Source organism: Triturus cristatus, chromosome 5_1, assembly GCF_964204655.1.
Source record: "Triturus cristatus chromosome 5_1, aTriCri1.1, whole genome shotgun sequence".
Taxonomy (NCBI): Eukaryota; Metazoa; Chordata; class Amphibia; order Caudata; family Salamandridae; genus Triturus; species Triturus cristatus.
In genome coordinates, this window is record NC_140587.1 from 411488374 (window position 1) to 411500567 (window position 12194).

Sequence of the window (12194 nt, forward strand, 5' to 3'; positions counted from 1 at the left end):
ATTGGTGTAAACAGGTGTATCTGGACGAACTGTTACTTGAGTTTCAAGAGGGATGAGTTCCATAGCATTGTTGCTCAGTCCTATATCTCTTACTGCTGAATTCTTGATGGTTATGAGTCTTTTAGTCTGAACCTCTTGGATAGCAGCGAGAGGAGGGCGTCTCCTACTAGGTCGGAGTCCACGAGGCCTACTATTTAGTATCGGCCACATAGTGTGGTTTGATGAGGTCGATTGACACAAATCTTTTCTCCTTTTTTCCAGCAAGGGGCGGCAGAAGTACTGTTTTTGTTCAGTGGATGGCTAGGACAGGTACTGGTTGTCTGTAAGAAGGTCCAAATTCCTTCTTGTCCGCAATCTTCTCTCTGACTAGATCCCCAACTTTTGGGATCCAGACAGGCCTTGCTGGGACTGCCAGTTTTTCCCAAGTGGTGGTTGGCTACAGGAACACGTTGCTTTGCTTCGATCTTAGTTCATTTAGATCCTGTAAAACAGCCAAACGATCTTTGATATCAAAGGGTTTATTTTCCACCACTGTGCCTTTACATTCGAGATCAGGAACCCACATTCTTGTCCCAAATAGGACCTCATATGGAGTGACCCCCCCTAGAGAACTTCTTGGGAAATTATTTAATGAGCGTTGGACCCCATAAAGATGTTTGACCCACCCATCACGAGAACCTAATACTCTAGCTGTTATAGACTGCTTTATGTCCCAGTTTTTCCTTTCCACAACAGAATTTTACTCTGGATGAAATGGAGAGGAGTACCGCAATGCTACGCCCAAATTGGCCATGCCTTCTTTGTAAGCCCGAGAGCTAAACGCAGGGCCCTGGTCAGAATGTAGTGTGCCAATTGCGTATGTACCGATAAAGACTTCGCAAATCTTTTATAACAGTTCGAGCGTCAGCCGAGCGCTGAGGCCACATCCATAGGAACCTTGAGCACGAATCTACTGCGACCATTATATATTTATAGTTACCATCCCTTTGCAAGGGACCGCAGTGGTCCAGGTAAACACAAGCTAATGGTTTGTCTGAAATCATCGGGGGTGTCTGCTCAGGACGTTTCACTGTGGAGACTTTCATCTGTTGGCATATTTCACATTCCAAAACATAGTTTTTGTTCTGTTTCCTAATGCCAGGCCACCAATATCTTTGTTTTAGTACAGATACTGTTGCAGAAACATCTGCATGGGGAGAGGCTATCCCTTCATGTGCTGCTAGGATCAGTCCTAGTCTACGTTCCATGTTTGGAATTACCCTATCCCCCACTCCAGGAATTCGAGCAAAAGGAACTTTGTTCGCATCAATTACATAAGAGTACTTGAGTGGAAATTTCTTTGGTAACGCTGCCCCACTGCCTTTGCTTGAAGCATTGACAGCCAACAATATCTCACTGTCTATTCTCGTTTTTGAACGAGTGATCGCAGCTACAGAAGCCGTCTGAACAGCCCCCTTTGCAGCTTCATCAGCCAATGAATTCCCTGCAACGTGAACGCCATCATGTTGATGACTCAGCGTGTGTATCACGTGAGCTTTTGGTAGTTAGTTTCTCAACTGAACTACTTGTTCCCAAAGCGTTTTTTGCTTTATTGTGCCACCTTTTGCATCTTTGAATCCATTTTGAAGCCAATTCTGTAAATATTCATTATATGACTGAACACAGTAAAAGGAATCGTACACTATAAGTGTGGGGAATTCGCGATCTGTACTTTCGAGTGCCAGTTTGAATGCTTGTAGTTCAGCTCGCTGAGCTGTACAATCTCCTAGAGATTGAGTTTTAGTGACCATTGGTCGGAAGTTACCATCGCGCATGCGACCTTTAACGATTGCGCACGCTGCACTGTAAGCTTGCTTGCTCCCTGTAGCGGGTTGTGCTGATCCGTCAGTATAAATTATAAATTTGTACTGATCGAGAGGCAGAATTTCAGTGGGCAGAGGACATTCATGTTCATATTGCTGGAATGCTTGTGTTTTAAATCAGAATCAAAAACATATTCAACATCTGTTGCAGCAAGAGAATTAACCCACTGTATCCATCTAGGATGTAAAGCTTTTGCATATAGAATGCTCGCTTTTGTAACTGCCTCTAAGGCAGGTACTGGAGTCATGACAATAATGCATTTCCCTTGAGCTAGTGCTCTTTCTTTTGCTACAGCGGTTTGAACTTCTGTCAGTATTTTTTCTGTTGAAGTGAAGCGCATTTCTGCTTGTGTATACAAATGTGATTTGTATGCAATTGGTACTTTTTCGCCCTCATTAAATGTTAAATAGGTGAATCTGCATTGGCCCGAAATTATTCGGATCACTAAATTGCGTTTATCTAGGCGTGTTTGTAAGTGATTTGTTGCTAACATGTTAGCTTGGAGTGAACGCAGGATATCTGTGTGTTCCTGTGTCCAATGCTTTGTTGAAAAATCAGGTTCGATTAATTCATAGAGAGTTAAAACCCCTTCTGCGTAATTTAGAATGTAAGTTCTTCCAAAATTTAGAAAACCAATGATGGATTGTACATTCTTCTGCGTTTTTGGAGGTTGGAGCAGCGCACACTTTTCTAAAAAGTTAGCTGCCGGGCTTTTGCCTTCACTTGAAAGCTCATATCCTAGGAAAAGGACATTGAGATGAGCAATTCTGGAGTTGAATTTATAGCCCTCAGAGGCGAAGCCCAGTATAATGGTACTCACCCTGTTCAAGTGCCTATCTAGGTCATTGTCTGTCAGATAGATGTCATCGACATATGACAATGCCTCGTCATCATAAATTTGTAGTAACTCTGTTACCCTTGCTGAGAATAACCCTGGGAGTCAACAAAATTGACGCTGAGTCCCCATTATTGAGAAAGCTGTTAAGTACCTGCTTTCAGGTGCTATGTTTTGACAAAAGAAACCATTTGAAATATTCAATGTGGTTTGATATTTTTTACGCACAATGTTATTCATTAATGCTATACTATGTGCATTTTGCACAGCAAATGTTTTGGAACAAGTGTTCAAATGCCTGTAATCCAAAACTAAATGATATGTATTGTCTGGTTTGGATACAGGAAACAAAGGATTGTTCACTGAGGAAGTGCATGTTTTAATCACCCCTTGGTATTCAAGTTGATCTAAGATCTCCCTGACCTCTTTTTTAGCTTCTTGCTTTATTGGGTACTGCCTTTGTGCAGTAGGTTGATTTTTTTGCTGTATTTTGTGGTGAGGTGAGTCCTCATCCCATCCTACATGATTTTTGTATAATGCTGGGGCCTGGCCTACTGCCCATTTCCTGGCATAAGTATATTTTAGGTGAATTGGAATATGGTTGGAGAAAGCTGGTATAATGATGTCCAGCCATGTGGGCACTCCCTGACAAATTTTAGTGGCCAGTCCTGTTCTGCTAGAAGTATATCACAACCCCTTGAAAGTTTCTCCCAAAAGAGTGCTTTCACTTTTTTTGGTATGTCTCCCTCCATTCGGAGTGTTATTTCATATAACTTTTGTGGAGTACTAACCCTGGTGTCTACAGTCTCTACTGTGATGTACTCTTTCAAGCCCACTATCTCCAGAAGTTCCTTCAGGTTCTGGCGAGCTACTGTTACTTCTGCTGCACTGTCCAGCATTGTCTGAGCACATTCTCCGTTCTTGAGCTGTGTTTTCAGTATTCTCAGCATGTCTGATCTTCAGACCTGCTACCTTCTTTTTGGTGAATTGAGGTTTTGATTTATGTTTCTGAATGTGTTGATCGTCTTTGCACTTCACGCGTTCATCTTTGTGATCTGACCGGCCTCTTCATTCTGATGTCTGTGACGATATCGGAAAGGTACGAGAGGAACGTATATCAGTTTTCTGATACCTGTCAGGTTTTCTTAAATTTTCCCTATTCCTGAGGTTATACCTCCTTTCAGAGGGCTCCTTTAAAGGAGACCCACCTCGGGATTGAGAACGTTTCTCTTTTGAATTTTGTTTATTAATTTCCCACTTCTTTTTAGAAGATGTAGGATTTTTTGTAATAGAGTCCTTCTCAGGACCTTCAGACAGTTTTGGCTTCAATGGTTTTCCACCCAAACTGTCTCTGCCTAATTCTGCATAAGATTTTTCTATTATTCTGGGCAGTTCATGTTGATGTTCTGTTACATCAAATTCTCTTAAGCGTTGGCGGATCACCACTGATGCTGCCTCCCCTTTAATATTAGATAATATTATTGTTGAGACCTGGTCAAAGTTTTTCAGTAATTTCATACCTAAATACAGAGCAGGCTCTGCCCTGTATTCGTTTTGAGTTTGTTTCAGGACATCTGGTATTACTGCAATTGACAGAACACCATGTGTTTTAGTATAGATGGCAGCAAAGACTGTGCCCCAAGTGGTCCAGTCTTCCAGTTGTGGTGTGATCCCCATTGGTAAACAGAATGTTAGGATTCTGTGTTTCTCATAAGGGCTAGTATTTGGAAATACTGTTTCGATTTGAGTAGTTTTTGAGCTTTCCAGAATGGAATTTGTTCACGTTTTGTGGGCATTTTACCCATGACTGCGTGTAAAGTCTGTGGAGTAATTTTTTGTGTATACCCCTGTTGAGGGGTTTGATTTGGAATGGTCATTGGTGGTTGGACTGTGAAAGTCCGCATGACATATTGAACTAATTGTCTGTAAATTTTTATTAACTCTTGTAGTTGAGTGAGTAATTCCTTGTCTGACATCTCTTCGATGTCAGGAGGATGAGGTGTGTAGCCGGCTAGAATCGGCTATGTTGCTCCTGGTCTACCTAGTGGACCGAGCCCGGTAATGTTTTTGTGATGTTTTAGGGCACCTTTAAACCAGAGATTATGCTCCTGGTATGTGAGTGGAATTTAAATATTCTCGAAAGGAATATATTCCTCAAGTGCTTCATCTTCTTTAAAGAAGGGAAATACTTTTGTTACTGGATTTGATTCTAGGATTACAATCCTTGAATAGAATACCTCTGTCTGAAAGGATTCGTGTGCCTCTATCATGAAAACTGCTCTACCAACTATTGGTGTTAAGCCGTGTTTTATAAGTTTTAGAATGATGGCTCTCCTTAAGTTTGGAGGGATGTTTATTACACCCTCATCGGTTTCATTTAAACCTGTAAAATTAAAAGCTGTTACAACTGGGTCAGCCACAGCTACACCGTTCTCGGTGTTAGTATCCCCGTTAAGGGACGCAAAGGAAAATCACCTCGTACAACAAAGTGAAAGAGAACCGTAACACACATGATAAACATATGATGTTGATCCTGAAAATAAAATCACAACAATACACTCTATAAACCCTGCTTTTAGGGGATGCTGGGTGGGGAAATTAAAGTACAGCCTCCTGGTGAGGCTGGCGCATAAGGCAAGCTGCAGGAGCGGTGCGCCAAGAGGCAGACTCCGCCTTTCCCCAGCCTTTTATTACCCCCCCAGATACCAGGCCTGGACAGTTCTAACTGGCCTGGCGTTAGACCGACGCGCGACCCGGAAGTGATTGTAATCACTTCCGGGGCGTGCACCGACCAGTTGACCAATTATTGGTGGGGCGCACCTGTGGCGTCATCATTGTGCGTGACAGGCCCGCCCCCTTTGTGGTCATCGGGGGCCGGCGCGACCGCCATACTTTTGGCGTGGCAGATGCCAGCCCCACCTTTCTCTTCTCGGTGTTAGTGTCCCCGTTAAGGGACATTGTTTTTGAAAAATGTAGAACAAGTTTCAAGGAAACAAAGATAAGGTGCACAATATTTTGGAACAGTGTATCCTTCAACGTTGAACAAACCAAACAGCTAATATATGAGATTTTTGTCCTATTCAGCTTTGGCGGATACTTAACCCTATCCACTCCAGATGTCTAATGGAGTATGTGAATAGGGGTCTCTGAGAAAAGTATGACTGAGTTTCTAGCGTTAAATTAGTGCCGTACCAAACGTTGGGCACCATGTAGTGTAGTTCCTATTTCCCTAATAGACTCTGCGCATTGGAATAATATACCCTATAGATTTGGCATAGGACTGAGGTCAGTATGCCCCTATTGAGTATATTAAACTTAATTACTTTGTGCCAGCTAACTCAAAGGCCACTAGAAACTCCTTGTAAACAAGAAGGGAGTAGTTTACCATAAACATGACAACTTTGTTTCCCTTTAGAATCGGAACACTCTCAGAATCGTGGAAACAAAAGATAATAGTTTCACTCAGCTAATCGTGCATGCTTAGTTTCTTCAGAGTTACACAGAAAGAATAGACGGGTGTTTTAATCAAAGGATTTATTCAACAGTCTTGTTTCTCGTGTAAGTGATATGAGCTGTTACAATCGTAAGACAGTATGCGAGATAGATCATGTACAGCGTAAGCAGTAGAATGAAATAATACTGCGCTAGCATTATCTTTGAGTTATGACACATATATTCATATACATAAATAACATAAGCTAAAAATGTGAGTACTCATAAGATGCTTCTCTAGCTAGTACTACCCCAGTGTAACTAACCGAAGTGTCGTACAAGGTAAGAAGTAGGTGATGTATTCTTCAGTATGGCATGCTATAGTATGGTATGCTATAGTCTGGTATGCCAAGAGTCCCTCTAGGTTCTAGTCAGCACCATACCTTGAGAATGAGAGAGGGTCTCGAACTCTAACACCCTGCGAAGGGAGTCAGAACACTGGAAGCTGGATTCTCTGCGAGCAGGGATGACAGCGTCTCTTGTCAGTGCGTCAGGCCGGGACACGGGCTCCTTTAAAGTCGAGGTCTCCTCCTACTTGCTTGGGCAAGGGAAGGTATATTTATACCTGATAGGTGCCTTGGAATGTTAGCATTGACGTAAAGTCGGGCAGAGGAAGATGTCAGGAATGAACCCTTAAGGAATAGCGGTTCATGCATAATAAATGAGTTCTTGGAGAAATCAATAATCCTGTGCTGGGGGACTCCCAAGAGCTTAAGTGTCTGGTTTCTAAGAACTCGTTGTGACATTGGGGTGGATGGATGTAGGTGACCATGCTTGTATTTGGATAGCATGGCTAATGCCTAAATAAGGACTGGGATCTTATGCCTATATAAGGGCAATGCGAATTGTGCCAATATAAGGACATGTATCAGGAAAACCTATATACAGACACCTAAAGCGCAATACAACACCTGGCCCAACCAACCAATGCTTTCTTTACTAAGAAACTCCTGTTTACATCCTGTGCCCCCCCTGTCAATCTCATAAAACAAAATCTCAATGTCATGAAAAAACCTGTATATGTGTAATAAAAAATGTTTGCTCATATGCACACAGTGTGCGCTGAAACACGAGAAGCCGCCAATATGTTTGAAAAGTCGGGACACCTGTCTTCCAGAGATCTTCTTGGATTTTCTGCTCTGCTGCCCCCGGGTGGAAACTCTGGAAATCCTGTAGCTTGGAATGAGATAAGACACCAGCTGCATTGTTGTAAATTCCAGGAACATGTCCAGCTTTCAATCAATCAATCAGGGAATTGTAAGCGCGCTACTCACCCGTGATGGTCTCAAGGCGCTGAGGGGAGGGGAGGGTCCGAGGTCTGTTCAGCCGAAGAGCAAGGTCTTGAGGGTCTTCCTGAAGATGTTCAGGGAGGGGGCGCGTCTGATATCTTCCGGTAGCTCGTTCCAGGTCTTAGTTGCAATGTGAGAGAAGGATCTTCCACCTGCTCTTGCTCTGTGGATGCGCGGGGTTTAGGCCAGTGCGAGGTTGGAGTATCGGCGGTTTCTTTTGGGTACGTGGAAGTTGATTCTGTCGTTAAGGTATTTGGGTCAGTTGTCGTGTAAGCATTTGTAGGCGTGGGTGACGATTTTGAAGGTGACTCTTTTCTCCACGGGGAGCCAGTGGAGTCTTCGTAGGTTTTGGCTGGTGTGTGCGTGTCAGGGGTTGTCGAGGACGAGTCCGGCAGCTGTGTTCTGTATTGTCTGTAGTTTGCGGAGTAGAGACTTGTTTATGCCGGTGTAGAGTGCGTTTCCATAGTCTAGTCTTCTGGTGATGAGTGCGTGGGTGACTGTCTTCCTTGACTCAGGGGGGATCCATTTGAAGGTCTTGCAGAGGATGCATAGGGTGTTGAAGCAGCTGCAGGTGACGGCGTTGACCTGTCGGTTCATGGTGAGTGATGAGTCGAGTATGATGCGGAGGTTTTTGGCGTGGTCTGAGGGGGTTGGTGGGCTTCCGAGGGCAGTCGGCCACCAGGTGTTGTCCCATGCTGAAGGGATTGTTCCAAGGATGAGGACTTCTGTCTTCTTTGTGTTGAGCTTCAGGCAGCTGTTGGTCATCCAGACTGCGACGTTTTGCATTCCTTTCTGGAAGTTGAGTTTGGCGGTGGTGGGGTCTTTGGTGAGGCAGAGGATGAGCAGGGTGTCGTCCACGTAGGATACGATGTTTAGGCCGCGTTGTCGGACGATGGCTGCTAGGGGGGTCATGTAGATGTTGAAGAAGGTCGGGCTTAATGATGACCCATGTGGGACTCCGCAAGTGATTTTCATGGGATCGGAGAGGAAGGGTGGGATTCTGATCCTTTGGCTTCTTCCAGTTAGGAATGATCCAGTCCAGGGCTGCTCCTTGTATGCTGGCATCATGTAGGATGGCGACTAGTTTGTGGTGGGAGATGGTGTTGAATGCTGCTGAGAGGTCGAGTAGGATGAGGGCTGCAGAGTGGCCTTGGTCCAGGAGGGTGTGGATGTCGTCTGTGGCAGCGAGTAGGGCGGTCTCGGTGCTGTGGTTGCTTCTGAATCCAGATTGAAATGGGTTGAGGCGATGGCGTCGGGTGCGATGAAGTCCGTGATGGTGGTGGCAATGGGTGTCCGGGGGCAGGGGGTCTGTAGACGAGGGATCCTCAAAGTGTGGCTTTGGGGCTGATCTGGATCTGGAAGTGCAGGTGTTCGGCGGAGGGAAAGGTGTCGCTGGAGGTGGTGAGTGCTCTTGTGGGCGATGGCGAGGCCCCCTCCCGGGTGGTTGGGGCGGTCCTTCCTCTGGATCTTGTATCCGTCCGAGATAGCGGTGTGGATGTCAGGGGCAGATGATGCGTTGGTCTAGGTTTCCGTAAAGAAGGCGATGTCGGGCGAGAGAGAGTCAAGTAGGTTCCAGATTTCCATGGCGTGTTTGTGTATGGAGCACACGTTGAGGAGGATGCATCTTAGGGTGTCGTCGGGGCAGGCATCAGCGGAGCCGGGGGCCGGGGTGGTGGTGAAGGTCTGACAGCAGTGGAGGCAAGAGAACTGGCCGAGGGTCATGTTCGGTGAGTCCTGTTGGCAGTCTCTGAGTCTTTCGGGTTGAGTGTGAGGAGGGCGGCAGAGTCGTAGTGATGGAAGGCTGTAGATCCAGGGTTCCTGGCGCTGGTTGCGGTCGGGTCACGGACAGCTTTAAATTGCCCATTAGGCTTCAAGCACAAGATCACCAAATTTCTCAACAGCTTCAAAACCTGCCTGTAAGAGGCCCAGGGTTATATATACAAACCCCTTGCACAGCCATTGCGTTACTTTTTGGGAAACCACCAAATCACATTAATGAGGCCATGCAAAGATACTTTGCATGGCTTTGAATGGCCTCATAGATATGGAGTAAGACAAGGCAGCGCAAATTGCTACATTGCCTTACTCTCCACTAGGGAGATTTTACATGGGCATTGCTGTGGGTGTTTCCACGCAACACCCATAGATTTTGACACATCCCCAGATTTACAAGACCATGTTAACTTGGAGATGCATCAAAACCATACGCCTCTCTAAGGGACGCGCAACAAGGAGAAATCTGTTTATTTCTCCTCGTCTGTTCCTCTAACTATGTGTGCTGCAGGATGCAGCACACATAGAAAGAGGAAAAAGCCTCCCAGGATTGCCCTGCACAAAAACAATCCTGAATGCAACACAGGCACTCTTGCATTGTTAAGGCACGTGTGGTTTAGCCATGTGTGGTTCTGTCAGACAAACAGGATACGGCACATGCCTTTCCATTTCACGTTGACGCAGGTCAGCGCAGCAAGGTGACTTGCTGTGCTGCCTTGTGCCAAATCCCAATAAGTGTGCCCCCGTATATATTAATGGTGTCAACCATTGCCATGTTGCTGGACCAAAAGATGGCACTCTTGTTCATCAACATCTCGGACCAGATTGTTACTGCAACTATTATAGGAAATAATTAGAAGAAAGCAATGTTTGTTATCATTCCAGCCTCCTGCCAAGACGCAGGCTCTTTCCCCTACACCATTTATTACCCACTCTTGCCAAGAAAAAAATACAGCCAGCTGTATCTGTATACAGACCCAGCGCCTCGTTAAAATTGTGAGAAGAAGACTATACTACTGCATCATTGAACTGAGCAAGAAAACTGCCCCAGGTCCATAGGTCTTCTTTGACTTCAGCAGACAGCCTATGTGTAATAGTGTTTCGGAGTGAGACTGGACATTGACCTGGCGATTGACTTGAAAATTGGACGAACCATGGGAATAATCCGAAGTGCGACGTTCAATTGGCTAACCAATGCCTGAAGCTGGTGAATAGTTACTTTTTGTGTGTGACACGACTGCATCGATTTGAAGACTTAAATCCCTGGCTATCTCTTGTGTCAGCCACTGAATTAATCTCAATCCTCAGGAAAATATTGCATGTGAAAAGCCGTCTGTCTTTTCAGGTGCTAAGGGACTGCCCAAGTCATGCAACAAGGCAACAAAGGGGTCAACAGTGCGCCTGCTATTGGTAGAATCCGCCGGACAAATAGGAAGGAAATTGTCTAAGTAATGAATGGCATTCTGGAATCCAGCCTTTTGTCCACAATAAGCCTGAACTGAACTGCTCGAAATAAGTTTGCGATACTGCACAACCCATTGTAATGCAAGTGCCATGATATTATTTGCTTCTAATTTGAAAACCCTAGCAGATGTTAATCTTAAGGGTTGAAAGAAGTAGCCTTAAGAATGACTCAATGCCAGTTTCGGCAAGTAGAGCACCAGCCCTTAATGTCTGCAGTCTTGTCAATGCATGGTCCACAGATGCATACTTGACTGAACAAACATGCGTGGCTAGGGCGTCATTGACTGATGTTCCCTTTGAGGCAGATAGGTTATGAATTCATCTAAATTGCCCATGCTCTTGTTTGGGAGCAATGCCTAATAGAGAGCAGACAACCCCTTCAAAAGGGAGTGCCATGAAAGGGCCTGCAATCCTCTCCATCACCGCTTATTTGTGAAGATTCTTAATAAAGCTTCTTAGTGACCACACTTGGGTTGGATACAACTGAAATTTTACTTTTTCAATAAAGGATGGAAGACATCCCAGGGTCTAGAATCCTAATCCCCTGAGAGAAACTGAGATACAAAATTCGACCTCCATTTTTAATCAGGTATGGATAAAGCAGAGGCAGTAACCTGTCTAGCCATACGAATGTGGGCACATGAAGGGCCAGGAGGATTAGAGCGCTCAATTAGCAAGGGAAAAGACAAACAGGCTACCCTAGCCAAGCAGAAAAAATGACTCCTCCTGTAAAGAGGCGACCATAGTGTGGAGGCACCTTGCAGCATTCCTGGGGGAAGAATGACTGAAAAAAGGGGGTCTACCCAGCCCGAAACTGTGTAATTCCTTCCCCTAATGCAGCACAAAAGCTAGAAGGTGCGACCAGTTCCAGGGGCCTGCAAGGCCAGGAAAAGGGTGAGGCGGGGAACAACAAATACAAAGGTGATGCGACCGTGTGGGCATGTTCTGAAGTGGCTGCTCTGGGACAAGGATATGCACCCACCTGCAGGGATAGAGACCAGAGGCGTAACACAGGCCCCCTCAGCCCGCGCAGTGCGGTGGGCACCAAGCTGCGGGGGCCTCCATCAACACAACACTCTCGTCCGAGAGCTTCTGATAAATTCCGGAGCTGGGGCCCCTCCCTGCACCTTGCAGGGGGGCCTCCTCAAATTTTGTTAGGCCACTGATAGTGACATGTGGGCTGTGGGACAAGGGTAATGGCCATCAGTGCTACCCTACTATACACCAGCCTGCAGGGTAGAAGATATCTGACGATGCACCTGAGCTGGACTGTCCTGGACCTTACAGTGTAATCTCTTAGTCAAGTCATCAAAGGTTTTTTCCCCAATGGCCGTATGAAACTTTTGTTGATGACGTGAAGCACTGAAAGGGAGAAAACATCAACATTACATTTTATCTTGTGAAGCCCTTGTGACTCTACAATGAGGACCAGAAATCGCTGGATATAATTAAAGGGTTTTGGATTACCAATCAATCTA